Here is a 19,063-nt window from a genome sequence, read left to right on the forward strand (position 1 = left end):
TTACTCTTTCACGTAAAAACTACTGAACCGATTACAATGAAATGTAGCACACATATAGAGGGTAATTTGGATTAACACATAGGATAGTTTTTATCCCGGAAATCCCACGGGAACGGGATTAATATGCGGGTTTTCCTTTGCAAACGCGGGCGAAGCCGCGGGCGGAAATCTAGTATATGTATATTTAGACCAACTATGGAGAATTATAAAAATACTTGTACGGAACCAGGCTTTTCTTTATATGAATATTTCGATATTTATGCGTGGGTTGGCGTAACTATGAAACGTCTCAAAAACTATGCCAAAATAGACATGTTGTTTTGACATACGGAATTTATTTTGTCAAGTTAATGATCTAAAAGGAAAGTACATAACCGCATTTGAATGTATAAAATATACAAATGTAGTCTAGGGTCATAACTCATAATAGGAAAAAACATTATTTTTTAAGAATTATTGTGTAATATTTTATTAGGAAAATACATATAAATAGATATATCTTAATCAGAACGTTTAACTATTTATCCAGTGGGTATATTTTTCGTAGATATAAGATAGTTACTTTACATGTGCAACATCTTATTTCAGAAAGGTCAAAAATGCCAATGGACCTTTCAAATATTATGCAGACAGGCATTAAACATTTTGAAGCGTGCGGTATTTAAAAATACAAATTTATACAATGTAAACATGTCGGTAGATAAAATATTACATTAAATTTTTTTGCTCTTTTAAAATAAAATTGGGGCAACACATAAATACGAATATTTACTGCTTTAAAACTGTTACAGAAAAGCTTTAAATTATTATAACAATTGAAACGGCATGTTATGATATCGAATTTCGCAAATAAATTCTACCAAAGTATCTTTTCACACTTAAGAAGCTATAAAATTGTATCTCGATATTATTTTAAGTAGACGGATAATCTCGACGTTTATGTTACTGCTGTTATTGAAGGATATAATAAAAATCGCCGATTGTGTAATATTTATTTATGTATATATTTAACCCTTACCACCTCGAAACTGTCTAGCTTAGAACATCGTCGAAAAGTGGCTAGTTTGGCAGTGTTCTACAGGATCTACCACGGTGAATGTGCTGAAGAACTGCACAACCTGATACCCGCTTCTCCCTTTTATCACCGGGTGACTCGACGCCGTGCTGGTCTCCACCCCTATGTCATCGACATTCCACCCATACGCACTAAGCGTTACGCCTCATCCTTTCTCGTGCGTACCAGCAAGGAATGGAACAACCTTCCGGCGTCCGTGTTTCCCGATAATTATAATCTGGACTTGTTCAAAAAAAAAGTGAATAGGCACTTATTAGGTCAGCATGCTCCATCCTATACCTCGCTTATCGCTTTCCATCAGGCGAAGCGATGGTCAAATGCCTGCCTAATCCCAAATTAAAAAAAAAAAAAAAATGTTCTATATCTTTACTATTTTCGATAATGTACAAAGGCACGTCAAATATAGGTCACTTAAATGAATTAAAACTCGTGCAAATATTTATACTACACATACTTCAAACGTTACAAGAGTCGTTGAACTTATTTAGAAAAAAAATATCAGCATGTGTGACATCTGTTAACCCGCACTTGACCAACGTTGTGACATGGTAGCGGGAACTTAATGGGTATCATTATTATTTATTTTATAAATTGATAAAACAATCCATGCACATAAATAATTGGAGACAATTTAACGAAACAAAAAGTTCAATCCAAAATAGGTGATTCAAAATTCTAACCTCCAACGTATACTTTAGTAGGTACTTCATACACATGGTGTTCCACTTTACTATACTTTTTCACCATAAACGTTCAAGAAAACACATGTAGGTACATTAACAAATGCACATATATTTGCTCTTCACGCTGATCACGCGACCCCTGCTATGAGTCTAGCAAGAAATGAATTGCAATAAAAGCAGTTAATTATGCCAGCATTCGTCATTAATCAGACGTGATACTGCGAAACTGTTATCTTTTTCTGCATCCTGTTCTCAAAAGTAACACCCTGTAGTCCACTTCTGGGTATTGATTATTAAGAAATCTAAGAGCATCGTTTCCTAGGAGTAAATTTTCTTAAACGATTTTTAACAAAAAAGCTCAACTTTTTCAGAGTCATCCATTTGCAATTAAAATAATAATGCATTTAAACAATTATATTGGCTATATTCTAATTCTTCTTTTGTAGGTTAATACTATTAATTAATTTTTCGTACAGTCAATTCATATTATCTTATCCTTATTCCTATGCATTTATTGTAATGTGTTTTTTGAGACTAGTGTGCGAAATTTCGACGATATTAAAAGCATACCTTAGTTCGACCACGTGATAAATTAGAATAGTTAATTGACTCATTATCAACTCCCAATAATACAATTTATAAACCAACTAAATGCTACCTATAGAGATAACAAGGGCCATTATAAATTAAGCTAAAGGTTCGGTCACATTTAACAATTATCTGAACAAACCTACGATGTATTTTGCACGTTTTTAAGAGTAGAAGATAGCCTTTTAAATGCATTTGTATAATTTATTGTGAATAACCTAAAGTAGTCTAAAAAAATATTATCATTTTAATATTACCTATAGAGAGAGCTTGTGGTCAATCTAAGGATTTACATTTCCTTTCTTATTTTGTTACGAATTCTGTACCTTAGTTCTTTGCTCTATCAACGAGATCAAATTAAACTTGGAAGCGCTATTTTCTATTCTATTTTATAGATATCTAAGAAATATATTAAATCAATAATATTATTTTTATGTAACTATAAACGGATAAATACAATACAACCACGCCTTAACAAAATAAACTTCAAATAAATTGGTCTAGTTGAGGTCAACAAAAACAAAATAGCTTTAAAATAAACATAAATTTTTCAATGAAAATGGTCACGACAAATTATTTGGAGTTATTGCATTATTGAATAATTAAATTCGTTATTACGGTTAGATACTACACACATTTAGCCATTTGAATGTATTAGTTACTAAGGTACAATAAATTATTGTTATATTTTTACGGTTTTCGCTACCATGATATATTTAATATTTCTTATAAAATTTCAGTATTTGTATTGTCATATTATTATTGTATAAAATACTATTAAAGTTGCATGACAATATTGGGTAAGTAGGTATATTGTTTTTTTCCGTTGCGTAAATGTACTACATATCCAGATATCAGTGTCTATAATATGATACATGTTGCAAATATTTGCAAGTGACACTACAAAAAAGCTTTTGCTTTTATATGTATAAATGCCTAAGACATTCTTCGTCTGTACAAATAAGTTTAAATTTAAAAATTATCAAAACTAAACAAATAAGACAAAAATATTGAATGTTCTATGGTTTCCACGTAGGTACAAGGTCCTATAATTTGATCATGTCGTTTGACCGACTTTACCAATAATTAGTTGTTCAATCAAATATTTCAATAGAATTCATTTCCAAACAAAGCGTTGTTTAACTGACCTCAGTAATTAACTGTAAGGTATAATGTATTCTGTTATAAATAGAATATATTTTAAAGGTATTTTAATTGAATTTTTAAGCTTATTTGAAATTTATATTATACCTAACGAAATTCGTCAGCCAATTATTGATTAATTCGTTCAAATGAAGACAAATTATTATAGACGAAAATTTATTTTTAGTATTAAAGTTAATTTAGATATATCTAGTTGTAATTTTAAATAATACCATTTTTACCGATACCTACGTATCGGTGAAACCACAGACAATATTTAACAACAAATTATATTAAAATGTTTTATCTATTCGTACTGAAAAATAATACATATTAAAAAATCTCACTAAGTATATTATGATCATTTGCATCACACTTTATGAATTTCAACGAGATCGACATGAAACATCACTTACCTACTGTTACCTACACATATCAACGTCTCTCTAGTCTAGTAAATATTATTACAACTTTTTCAATAATCGATCACCTTCTCTTCCCACTCGATTCTGATAGCAAACCGATGTATCGAGTCCCCACGACTAGAACCGAAGATTTATTGATTGAATCGATTTTATCATCGATGTTAATGGATTTTAAAGCCCGAGGTAAAAATATATTATTATGGGTGAAATAGCGAACGGACATTGTACAGGGGAAATATTTATAGCGGACATGAGAATGTATTTTTAATTGAGGTATTTTGTCGATTTATTAGGCGAAGCATTGTGGAATTATATTCATGAAATAAATTGATTTAATTATAGTAGAGCTTTATTGGAGATTAAATGTAAGGGTATATATTTATTCGTTTGTTTTTTAAGAGATAAAATAAATGAATTGCATATTTGTATGTTAGTCGTGGGAAATATTGTACCTATCTAGTATACTGTATTACTTAAAGTGAAATAAAATATATCAATCTATAGTTACATCATACATTAATGTTTTAAGTGTGTATAAGAGAATTAAAGTAAAATTACTTTATCACTATATATCAAAGCGCTATTCAGGTAATAAATAAATTGTATTAATTTGAGGATGCAACTTAAAAATGTAAACTCATTCATCATTCATTCATAAACAACACTTTGTTTATCTTACCTTTGCAAAGTCTCGATAATCGATAACAATATAAATTATGCTCACAACTAAAACATAACTTTGAAAGCACAAGCGAATAATGATAAATATAGTAATATATTTGATTTACAAACGCGTACTTGGTAGTTTTAAGATTTAGTATCAATGCAGAATCAACGCGGTACATAAATTGTCTCCAACATTGCTATGTCGAATATCAGCAATATAAATAACGCTTTACGAAACGGCTTTATTTGCGGTATAATTTTATTAAGATTTTAAAGGTAAAATATTGAGATCTTAATGTTTGAATTTATATTTTTTGGTTTTTATGGCATTCAAATGCTTTATAAATATAAATTTATAAAGAATAGAAAAAATTCGATCACGAGGCGGGACTCGAACCCGCATCCTTCGCGCCATTCCGGGCCGGATGCCTAACCAACTCAGCCACGCGGTGTGTCCCGTGTCCCGACACATAAAACTGAAACGATAGAATAAATTCGATTGCTCAGGCGGGTCACGAGTGGCTGAGTTGGTTAGGCATCCGGCCCGGAATGGCGCGAAGGATGCGGGTTCGAGTCCCGCCTCGTGATCGAATTTTTTCTATTCTTTATAAATTTATATCTTAATATTTTTACATTTCAGTAAACACACTCATATATTTTTGTGTGCTCTCCATTGCACGTAAAAAATTAAACAATTACTATTACCTATTAATTAACCCATTGAGCCCCGAACGGTCCCAGACACAATAGATTTTCTATTGTGTCTGTGGTTCCGGGGCCTGAGTTATAAACTTAATTAACATTCTTATGTAATTGTTTTTCTCTAACTGTCTAAAAGCTTTCAAACAAAAGCGCCAAAAAAACTGAACTTGAACTGTGACGTACCTAACAAGTGTTATAATAGAATACAGATAACATAAAAACTATTAGACAAGCGTTACGATATGTCTATCACGCGCCTTATCTCAAAATCTTAGCATTCGTTTATTTTACATTCTTAAACACAAAACAAACTATGTAATTGAAGTAGTGGTTCTTGATATTTTTTAATATCAAAAACAAACAAGGATCCGATTAAAGCCATGCCATTCATAACTACAGGTAAAAACTTTTAACGTAATTATTTGCCTAAACTGCAGTTTCATATTGAAACATTCAGTATGAAAATTAAAATTTAACTAGATATTTAATTTTAACATTTATTGTAGGCAATAATTTTATTGGATTTTCTAACAATAAACAACATCCTTGAAATAAATTGGCAATGTCTGCAAAGTTTATTTAATCTGTGGTGGAATACAGAACTTTTATGTGTATCTGTGGAAAATATGCTGCAATCGGTAATTTGGCGCCAAGCGCATTGCAATAAAAAATAATAAATGATTTACCTACATAACTTTCATTAAAATTTTGATATGTGAAAATTACAATTAATAGTGCATCAATTAAAAGAATTAGCGCATAATACATGAAAGAAGTATTTCTTAACGTCAACAATGTGAAATACAATATTCATGTTAGGAAAAACGGTAAGTAGGTACTATGTCCTATTTTGCTTTGTAATTATTTTAATATTACTTTTCATACAGCAGGTTCATTCATACTGAAGTGTGTACACTCTAAAAATGCGAAAGGAAACTGAATTTTGTTCTGTTGAAGTTCGATAGTTCGAAAATGCTAGTCTGCTAGGTTTGATGGTTTGATGATGGAGTCTTTATGAAACAACATGCATTATCGATGCGTGGAGGTAAGTGCTTATAATATTATCTATCAAGTCTCAACTGTATAATATATGTATTGGCTTTGACGAGCTTCCCTCAAAATTGCGAACCTTTGTTTGGATAGACTAGAAAGAAATCATAAAAACTGAAATACTTTTTGGTTGTGCTCACTGCTCAGGAAGTTTTAAGAATAACACGAATCAGGTCATCAAGGGACCGCAAAAAATGTTGTTTGAATTATATTATCTAACAGAATTTGATGATAAATTTATTATAAGTAATCTGAATCTCTGTTCGTACACAAACGTTTCGTACGAACATGTGGTTCACAGCTTGCGTGTTTTTGTTTTAAATTCTTATAATTCATTATTAAGAATGATTTACATTTAAAAATGTCTGTTCCATATATACGAGTCATTTTATTTTTATTCAACTTGCTTCTTCGTGACATTTTATCATGGCTAACCTATTTTAAGAATTAAAAGGAGGAAAAATTTTCCGTTTTAGTACCTACCTAATAATATTAATGATGAAGTAAGTAGTCCAATATAATACAAACGTTGAACGTTCGTTCGGTAAATTCAAACAGAAACATACTATGAACATATATAAAATTTCGTCGACTTACCTACAAACAAAAAGAATAAAAAATAGGGTTGACCGCGCTTTTCTCGGTGATTATTAATCGGATTTAATTTGATTACGTATATTGTTACGTTTTATAATTGCATTAAAAAGGAGAGCTTTTGTTACGTATACAATTTAAGCAGTTTAACATAAGATGGTGATCTAGTGGTGGGTTTCAGAGTACATACCTACATGATAGAGGTTACCCATGCGGCGATTTCAAATAGAAATAAATAAATATATAATAACAATTTGATTTCATAATAACGTACCTAAGTAATTAAAAATAGTTAATAATTAATACGTACATATACCTACGTAATATTTCGCTTAATTGACACATTAATTATATTTCTAACAAAAATATCCGCAATTTGTTCAACTAAATGCTCTATTTGAGCGTAAAAACATAAAACCTATTACAACCATATCGATTTTATATTCGATTATTAATCGATAAACTATGTCAGTAATTAACGTCACGGACGTCCAAGATCACGCCTTGCGATAAAAAAATGATTCTCAAAATGTATTGATCGGTTTTTATCAATAAATAAACAAACTTGTTTATTTGTAACGAGTTAGGCAGTGTGTTTTACAATTATACATCGTGAGAAATGGATTTATGTATCGTGTTTGTGACAGGTGATGATTGAATGTAACTTACAACATGACTAGTTAACCTCTGTATGGTGGAATTCAGTGCAATATCGGCTTATTGTTTCGCACAATCGATTGTTTGTCACTCGGAATCGATTGTGTTCGAGCGGAGTATCGATTCACGCGTACGGCGGGATGGGATCGCGTCACTGTTTACATGTTTCAAATTATAATCGATGTGTAATTATAACGGTTAGGAGGTCCACGGAATGCGTGCAAGCGGTTCACGAGTTGTTTCACTACTGGCTTTGGCTTGGCTTAGTACGTTGAAAAGCCGCAGGCTGTCTTGACTCTTGAGGCTGTGACCAGGGTTGACAAAGCAGACTCTATTATAAGTAGGATAGTTTTGGTTCATTACCTATTTCACGAAAACGTAAAAAACATTATCTGTGTAAAACGGTATTTGTGTTTTCAAATATGTAGAACTTTACAAATTAAGTTAACACATTAGCAATCTACGGTATGTGACATGCAGGGACAGAATGCTTTGCTTTTTCTGTTTGGCGGAGTCAAGGTTTTAAATTTTAATGGATACCGTGTCCAAAAGAACGTATTAATAAAAACAAAAAGTACTATATATATTTCAAGTAAATTTTATTGCATATTACAGCTTAATGAAGTCGTTATAACATACATTATTTTAAAATTTAAATGTACCCATATTTTCAAAAATAATCCTAAATTTTCTAATTTCTCTATGTTCGGTACATACCTACAATTGCCATCAAAATAATCTTCCTATATTTTTATTAATAATTGATCCAAATAATTGGACAGCCCTAGCTATGACCGGTGTATTAATTCATGATTTGAGATAACTCGGTGCAAACATGGAACTAACTCTCGTGGGACCGAGACATCGGCTCGCTTTTTTGATCGTGACACCGGCGATCGATCTATAAGCACATTTCCACCGTATTGTATGAACTTACGTTTGTGGCAACCTTGATTTGCAGTGCGTTGATTTTTCGTTGTATTCGTGAATGAACTATCGATATCCGTGATTTTTTCTGTTGGTTTGAAATACTAGACCTTCCTAGGAAGGTCTAGTATTAAAAAAAAAGAATTACTAGTAATTGTTGTCATACAAACTACATTTTTTTCTATTTTTCAGTGTTTGAAAAAAAATATTTCAGAAGGAAAAACACGTCATTTACTTTTTAGAAAAAAATATTTTATTGTAATTGGAATATAAAATTTAAGATTATTATATCATAGCATAGGCATTGCAATAAATGATAAAATGTACCATAAAACCAAACAAAATGTTATACAAAAGTACAAACCTGATAAAAAAATACTTATCCAGGAGAACAAAATTATAATAATTAAACCTTACAGATAGGAGAGTTCATAAATTTCCCCGCGTTCAATAAAAAGAAAAATATATCTGCACACTGATTTACTATTTTTTAATTATAATACAGAGAAGTTCTCTTCCATCCAAAATATAAATTTCACATTAAACGGAAATTACTATTGTTTACTTATTATAATATTAATTTTAAATATTACAAAGCATTTTATTGTATCAGTATACCAATTAATATACATAAAACGTGGTAAAGAAAAAATGAGACATCGTCTCATCAATCAATTTAGAATCGTAATAAAGAAATTTCTAGTTAATAGACAGGTGTTTATTAATTATAGAATTCTCAGAATCTAGAACCTAATATTATAAAGCTGAAGAGTTTGTTTGTTTGCTTGTTTGTTTGTTTGTTTGAACGCGCTAATCTCGGGAACTACTGGTCCGATTTGAAAAATTCTTTCGGTATTAGATAGCCCATTTATCGAGGAAGGTTATAGGCTATATATCATCACGCTACGGCCAACAGGAGTGGAGCTACGTGAGTGAAACCGCGCGGAGCAGCTAGTTATATATATATGACATCCTAGAGGTCCACCCCGGCTTCGCCCGTGGTACATATTTCGCAATAAAAGGTAGCCTATGTCCTTTCTCGGGTATCAAAATAGCTCCATACCAAATTTCATGCAAATTGGTTCAGTAGTTTAGGCATGATTGAGTAACAGAAAGACAGACAGAGTTACTTTCGCATTTATAATATTAGTATGGATAAATGGCTGATAGAATTTTATTGTATAGATTGCTCTATGAGGGTTGTATTGTAGTGTATTGAGAAACGACTTTCCGAGTAGATGCCCATGGTATCAAATATATTTAATTGAAAATTACTGGTATTATTGTGTGAAATTCCAAGTGTCCCGAAATGATAGAATTTATTATTTTTGTAGAAACAGACAAATTAAGGCACCTTTTTTCATATTCGGTGGAAACTCAAACCACTACCACCATAAAGACCATCTTGAAAGAAATACATAATTACATTATTACCTACTAAAAGAAGCAAAACAATGAAGTACGCATCAAGTTAACTAAATATAAAACATTCGTAGCACTATATTTCCGCTAAATCATACAGTACCAACCAGTTTTTCGCTTTATTTATACGAGATGACAAAAACTTAAAACATCTCATAAGTTACACGTTCGTCTGATATGGGTAAGTGATCATATTAAATATTGGATATAAATATTAATGTCTTGTACAGTACATATTACACTATACTGACATTTAATAAGAAGTTGTTTCATTTACAACATGTATAATATAACTTTTTGCGCTTTTATTAACAACAAGTAGTTGTATTTTTTCGTTTCTTAATCAATTTAGTTAAGTCAACAGCTGTTTGAATTTTAAATCGAAATATAGCAAGTCTAATATGTACAATTTAGAAGTAGCACTTATTGAGTAAAAGAAAAGATAATATTGTCTTTTTATTTCAAACCTATAGGTGTATGTATTAAGAATATTTTTCAGCATACATCTATAATTTAATTGCTACCTACAAAAAATCTAAGTTAGTTTTAAAAGTTTCAATTCTCAACTCGCCCTCATAGTTACAATACATCTATTTTAGAAGAAACTAACCTAACGATAGAATGGGCAAATTATTTACTAATTAAATGGTACGCAAGAAAAACGAGAAAAATGTAGTTTGCAAGCCTTTTTTTAGCTACAGCACATTTCTAACCATAATCCTAAAAGGACCATAATACTTTATCAATTAATTAAATTTCAGATTAATTACAAGTGAAATAAAAATTAAATTAAGAATTTTTATGGACATAAAATAGTAAAAGGTCTCATGTATTAATTTCAGTATCAAAAACACCAACGTATCGTTCGATGCGTGTAGCATTTACCTACGTCTTCTTGATAAACACACAATAGAATGCCATAAAGCTAAGGTGTTTAACATTCAAATGTCAAACGTATTGTTAACGCATTTACGGCATGTGACGAAAAACAGATCCCTGGCATTTGCAGAGGGCAAGCGGGTAGGCCATCAGATATGGAGTACGCAACACCTTGTGGTATTGCCAGAGACGGACTTCTTCGCCCTGGAGCTTTTAAAATCGCTTCGAAAATAATTTAAAAGGAAATTTATGACGGAATTGATGCATATAATATGCATCGTAAATATATATTTACGTGCGTTATTTATAAAAAAAATAACGCAACCGCCAACCACAGCTATCACAGGTCATACCTACTTTATAAAGTTCATTTAATGAAGCCGTTGAAGTATTGTCAATGTAGTAAAAAGGTACAAACTGTGCGTTTCCTTAATTTGAAAAGGACTTCCCTAGAGATCTTTTCATCTGTAGGTATATTCTTCTTCATTTCATGTATCCCTAACAACAAATGAAACTCTGAAACATGAATCAGTGGTCCTATGATTCTAATTAAGATTAGTGACAGAATCTCTCGGTGTTGAATTTAAATCCACGCCTTGGTGTACATTACATGGTATTGTTAAGGTTCGGATACTGCGCCAACTGAATTTACTCGACACACATTTGCACGTATTTGCTATGCACACAATATTGGCAGATTAAAAGACTCTTATAAAGATGGCATTGGTAAGAATGCTTTCCAGCAAAAGTGTTTCGATTATCAAAATAATTCCTAAAAAATGCGTGAAGCATTTTCAATGATCACGACCGAAGCTGCGACTTTAAGCTTATTTAAACTAACCAAAACATTGACTAATACAGCTTTAAAATCAACACTTATATTTATCGAAAATAAAAACGAGTGCCAAACTAAGAAAATTGCATTTAATAAAGATTAAGTAGGTATGTAAAAAATGACTTAATTTTTCATTACATTATGAATAATGTAATGCACGATTTCCATTTAAATTTTATATCAGTTCTAGCTAGTTGTGGCGTGGCGTCCACTTTACTTACATCTAAATTAATAGCCCACTTTAATATGAGAACAAAATTACTTGTAATCATTTCATGTTCCAACAGAAATGGAAACTCGGGGTGGGAGGCTATCATACCGTGGACAAGGAACTTTTTACATCAGACTATATACAATATAAGTAATTTTCGCATCGTCATGTATACTATAATAGTCCAAATTAGTATGTATTATGACTGGCAAATAATCAGATACTTAATAGTAGTTTTCTATTCACGTTGGAGACCATTTTATAATCAAAGATCATTTTATAAATCAATCCATACAATTTAAATAAGGAAATATAAAACTCAAACTTCTAATATGTTACTAATTAATAGCGTCATTATTATAACAGTAGGAAGTAAATAAAAGGAAATAGATTTTACGTCCCATGTTCTTATTTTATAAAAATGCGGCAAGAAGCTATTTATATAATATTAAAAAATAGATTAATTAAAGAGCAAACACCAAATTATAAGTCTTCAAAATTAATGTATTTTCAATGACTAGAGAAGCATTGCAATATTACTATAGAGAAAATATTTGCTGATATCTTGACTGACTGTCGGACCATCAATCCTCTCAACGAACTGATAGATTGATGGAATTTTAATTACATTTACTACATGTACCCTATAATACGTATATATTATTACTTCTAATATATCTCCCGTGTTATCCAGATAGGCCTCCATAACCCAAAAAAATATGTTGCGATTTGATTGCGACGCCGAACAAGTCTTATGGGACTACTCATTCATTGCAAACCCGCCGTATAAATTTCCCGCATTCGTTTAAATTTAAATGTTTTTATGCAATTACCTTACATTTCACATTAACAAGCGCCACTTCCACACTATCGTACCGCGACTCACGCGCAGTTTTACGGAGAGGCGAAAATAAATCACCACCTGACACGTCATATATCTCGCTACCAATATTGTTTGCCTTATTTATATCATCTAACACTGCATCGATCACTGATATTCTCTTCGCTATATGATAATTGTGAAAGAGTCGTCTAGGTACTTTTTATTCGAATCAATCATTGGGTGTCGATTGTGAGGATCTAATGTATTCGCGCTTTTTATTTGCTGTATAGTATTCATTTAACGGAACAAATAGCGCGAAATTAAATTAAAGCGTCAGTGTTTTATATAAGTGAATCAAACTAGATATATCTATAACGTAAATCTTTTCTCCAAAAACTCATCCGTTATTTATTCAGTTGTGTTACATTTATTGAAAGTAGGTATCTCAATCTAATAAAACATCTGTACATCAGTGAATTGCAAAATCTGATGATTATTTTCAAACTTCCAATGACCGTTCCTATACTAGTAGACGCGGCATACGCCAACATCATTGCACTAAAAAACAGCGTAATTAATACATACCTACTTACTAACGCATTATCACCAATACAGTTGTTCTCTCTTTCACTCTCACGCACGAGACATAATACATGTCTCACTCATGTACTTCGTAATAACAACTGCCGATTAAAATACAAAAAGAACGTCCAGCCACGACGCTGAATGGTGCGTGACTAAGTGAAACTCGGGCACTTACCTGAGTTTTTTCTTGCCAAAATAGAGAGCGGGTAACGTATCTAGCTCTTTTATATATCATAGCAAACTTCATGTATTTTTTGCACCCATTTAAAATGAAAATTAATGCCGAAATATTCAATTAACTTTACTTGGATATAAAATCCGGTCTATGATTATATCAGTGGGTAGGTCTCCTGATAACATCGATCATTATTGACATTCAAGATTTCGAATAACAATCGATTAGAGAATAGATTCTCATTGAGAGCCTTCCGTGTTTGTTATATTATGGGTACATTTTTTACGTACGAGAGTTAATTTTTCTGTCTTATTACATATCATGTTTGACCAACATATTATGGTCTAAAATGACACTAATTTTTTTTATTTTTCCTAGAAAGTAAAACTTATACTTACTTACCTTATTTCTTACCGCATCACAAATTATTCGTAGGAACGGTAGGTATGTAGTCGTATATTATACCTTGTGATTATACCTTTTAGCTACTATTTGTTAGACGTAGCTGTACCTAGAGAAAACTATAAATTCTTCCCTATGAACAAAATACATAATATTTCGAAATAAACAAACGTAGCCGACCTAAATGAATCAAGATCACATTGTTGATAAACTGACAAATAGTAAAATAAATCACTATTATCAAGATATAGTAAATTCAATCGAGTAAGTAAACACGACTTACAAAGGTTCAACCTAACATTTCATGTTAGTGTATCTACTGTGATCAAAAGCATAGCATTTATAGAGAAGGTTATAAAATGAACTGTTTATGAATTACTAATAAATCTTAAAATTTCGGAACCTAAATATTATCTATCTAAATACAAAAACAAAGTGTGCAGTTATTTAAAAAAAATCCAATTCCAATTCACATCAATTTTTTAATAATATTGAAAATAAATATAAAGGAAACAAGTATCGCATATTAAAAGCATACTATTGTAAATTTATAAGTACACTAGCGGTCCGCCCCGGCTTCGCCCGTGGTACATAATTACGTTTTCTCTACATAAGAACCATCCTCGTACTTCAAGGAATATAATAAAAAAAGAATTATCGAAATCGGTTCAGCCGTTCTCAAGTTATGCGCTTACCAACACATTTTGGGATTCATTTTTATATATAAGATTAGCGGTCCGCCCCGGCTTCGCCCGTGGTACATGTTTACGTTTTCTCTACATAAGATCCATCCTCGTACTTCAAGAAATATAATAAAAAAAGAATTATCGAAATCGGTTCAGCCGTTCTCGAGTTATGCGCTTACCAACACATTTTGCGATTCATTTTTATATATAAAGCGCAATACACATTGAGCCCGCCGGGCCGCCGACATATGTCGGCAACTTTTTGTCGGCGGTCTAGTTGGCGGCTTCACTTATTACAAGTCGGAAAATTTGGTCGGCGGCATGTCGGCGGCATGTTGGCGGCTTGAGATGAGAAATTTATTTGGCAGTCAGTGATTGCCGTGTGTCGATAAAGGTTGTGTGGTTGTGTCATATAATTTTGGTGGTGTATCTTCGATAATTCAGTAAATAGAAATAATCTTAAAAATGGACGATGGCAGTGATCTGTTGATAGCACTACAGGTCGAGCGTCGCCGGGCAACAGGCGTACCCAAGCCGCCAACATGTCGGCGGGTAACACGCGCGGGCGCATGTTGCCGACATGATTCTTTTCATACAGGCCGCCGGGTTGTGTCGCCGGGCTTTGTCGGCGGCCCGGCGGGCTCAATGTGTATTGCGCTTAAGAAGATTATAATCTATGCTACATGAGTGCTACGCGAGATTAAATACGCCTGTCTATTTATTATATCAATAAGTATGTTCAAATAATTTGCTCCGAATATTTTCACAGGCTCGGCAGTTTGAAATGATCTAAAATCTAAATTGATCAAAATCATTTCTATTTTTTTATGCTATTAAAAATGAGAAGACAAATCGAATCATTAAAAATTCGTATTGATTTCTTTCATCAGAAAATAGATATTATTTTTAATACGTAACCAATAATTTATATTTTCGACGACTTTTCCATCAAAAAATGTATTGTTCAATATTAAAATCATAACATCAATAGCTATATAATATGTACTTATTATATTTAGGAAAAATCGAAATGCAATATGCTATACAATTTATTTAATCGATTTCACTAAAACCTATCTAATAATATAGGTACCTACCAACTTGTCAGAATTAAAAATAATTCTAATTACATATATTGAACTGGTTCTAATTAATTCCAAGACTTTGGATAGGTTAAAATTACTTTTGGCTTTTAAACAGAGATTTCAATTAAATATTAGATATTTTATTCATATTTAACATAATAAGTAACAACGTAAAATAAATCAACAAACAATAACACGACGTAAACAATGCTTAATTTTAATTTCCTATTATTGAATTGACGTCATAAATGAGGAAAATTTTAATACTTTAACTCGTGTCAATAGCTTTAAATATTATATTCAACCTGATACTGAAATGCTAGAATCATATTTATGAACTAGCTTCCGCCCGCGACTCCGTCCGCGCGGATGTCGGTCTTCGCGTGGATGGTTTATTTCTCCATTTTGAGTAGGTACCTCTGACAATAAAATCTTATAAATATCTATTGGACCCAATTCCCAAATACGGCTAGGCCTATAATAATACGCAACGTGTGTTCGCGGTTCTACGGAACAACGTCTATGGATAAAACTGAAAAATTAAGATTAATTTTTTTCTACGTATTTTTCCAGGATAAAAAGTATCCTATTTTACGCCCAGGATAATCTAATATATAAAAATCAATGCCACTTTTCGTTGTAATTCCATAACTCGAGAACGGCTGAACCGATTTCGATAATTCTTTTTTTATTATATTCCTTGAAGTACGAGGATGGTTCTTATGTAGAGAAAACGTTAATATGTACCACGGGCGAAGCCGGGGCGGACCGCTAGTAAGGTATAATTATACCAAGTTTCATCGAAATCGAACGGCTAGTTTTCACGTGATGCCTTCACATACAGACAGACAGACAGACAGACAGACAAAAATTTTTTTAATCACATATTTGGGTTTGGTATCGATCCAGTAACACCCCCTGCTATTTATTTTTTCAATATTTTCAATGTACAGAATTGACCCTTCTACAGATTTATTATATGTATAGATTATTAATGTTGTTCTTTAATTAATTGCAATAATCAAAACATTTTCGCAACAAAATAAGAATATCTCTCTTTTAAATTAAACCTACTTTTTACTCTTAAACCTTTTTTAAACCTTTAAACCTTTTTAAACCTTTTTTTTACTCTTTTAAATTATACCTACCTAATATGAAAAGAAAAAGACTACGAAAAGAGTTTTCGTAGCATATTATGTATTTAAATAAATATGTTGTACCTACTGTCACATATAAATTATAATAAATAGTACTCTTCTGTATACAAAAACCTAATAGTCTGATAATTTCATTAATAGTATAACAATATTATGATATTTGCATTATATCAAAATTTTTTGATAGTTTATACCTTTTAGCTACTATTTGATAAGAGAATAGAAGATAACTGTTAATATTGATAGAAAATATGTTCAGATATTGCTACTGCCATTTTTAAGATAAAAGCAATTAAACATTTCTGCTTTCATTTTGTAAAACTTATTTTTAAAGGAAGAAGTAGGCAATGAAACCAGTAGATAATATACTGTTGCCTGTCGGAAGGATAATAGATTAAATAAATATAAAATTGATAGATAAATATTCAATTTTATTGTTTATATTTAACACAAAGAAATAATAATTAAAAATGTTGGATTCTATACCTAAAAATACGTTAAAAAACTAAAACTAAATTATATTGATATGTTTTATTCTGCTATTCTTGATAGGAATGAAATAACAATAATCTATATTTAAATAAATTAATCATCACGTGAAATTAATTACACAAAGCAACAATTAATATAATATATTTAACAATAAAATAAAGCTACGAGAATTTATTGCGACAATAAAAAAAAACAATTTATAATCTGTTGACGTTATTGCCAAGAAATAAAATCAAGGCAAATATGTCAAATAATATAATCAAGTCGAAATTTATTTTATCTACTAGGTAGTTCTTTATTTATTTTATATTTTATACAATAATATTAAATTATAAAAATAGTCAACGTTTATGCATATAATAGTTTTGTTTGCTAAATCATTATATCCTAGTAATTTATAATTATGCTAATATTATATCAAATCAACGTTCAATAATTCTAAATTATTATAAAATGATTAACATGTTTTGATATTTTAAAAAAATAATGAGTACATTTGAGTATGCCAGATTTTTTAACTAATTTCGCATCACAAACTCACACGTGCTCACACAGACACTGGTCAATTTAGCCGTTTGTAATTTTTTTATACACTTCGGTAGCTGTAAAGCACCGAACAAAATAGTATTTTTCAGTGATATAGGAATGCACAATACACATTAACAATTTATTTTTAAGATAATTAATGCAACAATAAACAATCTTTGTATTTGTTTTGGTTTCTAACTTTCTTTGGTTTAGGTAGGGTAGACTGGGTACGGTTGAAACAATTTCCCTTAAAACGACCATAACTTTGCTGTTTATAACCCGAGCGATGAAAAATATACGTTAAATAAAAGAGCATGTATCTGTCTACTAATAGGCGCTATGATTTGAGTTCCATGTGTATTATTTTTTAAAATAGATCAAATTAAAAAAATAAATCCGATTTGTTTCATCCGTCCCCATACCAGGGGCGGTTGAAACAGTGATTGGGGTCAGTTGAAAAATATGCGAATAATACAAAATATAGCATTAAAATATGTTTTATTGATTGTTTATTTTAAATTTAACAATAACACTGGTCTGCAAAGAAATCCTCCTTTGAATAAAAATATGATAAACATGGAGATCTTAACATGCTGAATCTAGATCTGCTTTCAGTTTTTTTGTATCACGTCTAAATTTTTTTTTATTGTCGTTTTTAAATACCTCAAAATTCTGTATTGTTTAGTAGTCTCTCTTGCAATAATGCTATTTTATTCGGTCTTTATGATATTTTTCATCACAAAAATGACTTGAATTTATAAAACTAGAACGATATATACTGAAGACATTATTTTTACACTAATTTGAAGGGAATTTATGGGCTTCCGTAGTTCTCATCATGACTCCGCTGCGCTCAGTTCAAAGTAAAGTTTTAAGGTGACGGTTGATGATTTTATCCTAATAATTTGGTAAAATTTTTATATTGTACTGATATATTGATGAAAATTTGTAAATAATTTCAACCATAAAGCAAAATTGAATCACGTGTTATGAATTTTTAAACGACGCAACATCGAAAGCGCGAGTCTTTAGTGTGGTCTCTAGGGAATGCAAATGCGGGAGCCTAGATAAGAATTAAATTATGAAATTAAGCAGACTAAAGCTGTAAAAAGAGTATCCGGTGACCACTATGAAACATTTCACCAGAAGTTTGAGAGGAGATACGGAAAAGCTAACTGAAAATATAGTAATAATAATAATAATAAAGCTCATTTATTCCGTGTAATAAATCAAAATTTACATTTCAAATGTTTTGTTAGTTGTTAGTTTAACT

The 19,063-nt window shown here is 31.0% G+C and overlaps 1 protein-coding gene across 1 annotated transcript in view; it reads right to left on the bottom strand.

Annotated features, from left to right (window-relative positions):
* LOC123697438 (inositol-trisphosphate 3-kinase B) overlaps positions 1-7,806 on the bottom strand; it is an 80,053-nt gene extending 72,247 nt beyond the window's left edge. The window contains exon 1 of the mRNA XM_045643957.1: positions 7,596-7,806. The gene's annotated coding sequence lies outside the window, so the exon portion shown is untranslated. The remainder of the gene's footprint in view (positions 1-7,595) is intronic.
* Positions 7,807-19,063: the final 11,257 nt, after the last annotated feature.

This window comes from Colias croceus, chromosome 14 (assembly GCF_905220415.1).
Source record: "Colias croceus chromosome 14, ilColCroc2.1".
Lineage (NCBI taxonomy): Eukaryota > Metazoa > Arthropoda > Insecta > Lepidoptera > Pieridae > Colias > Colias croceus.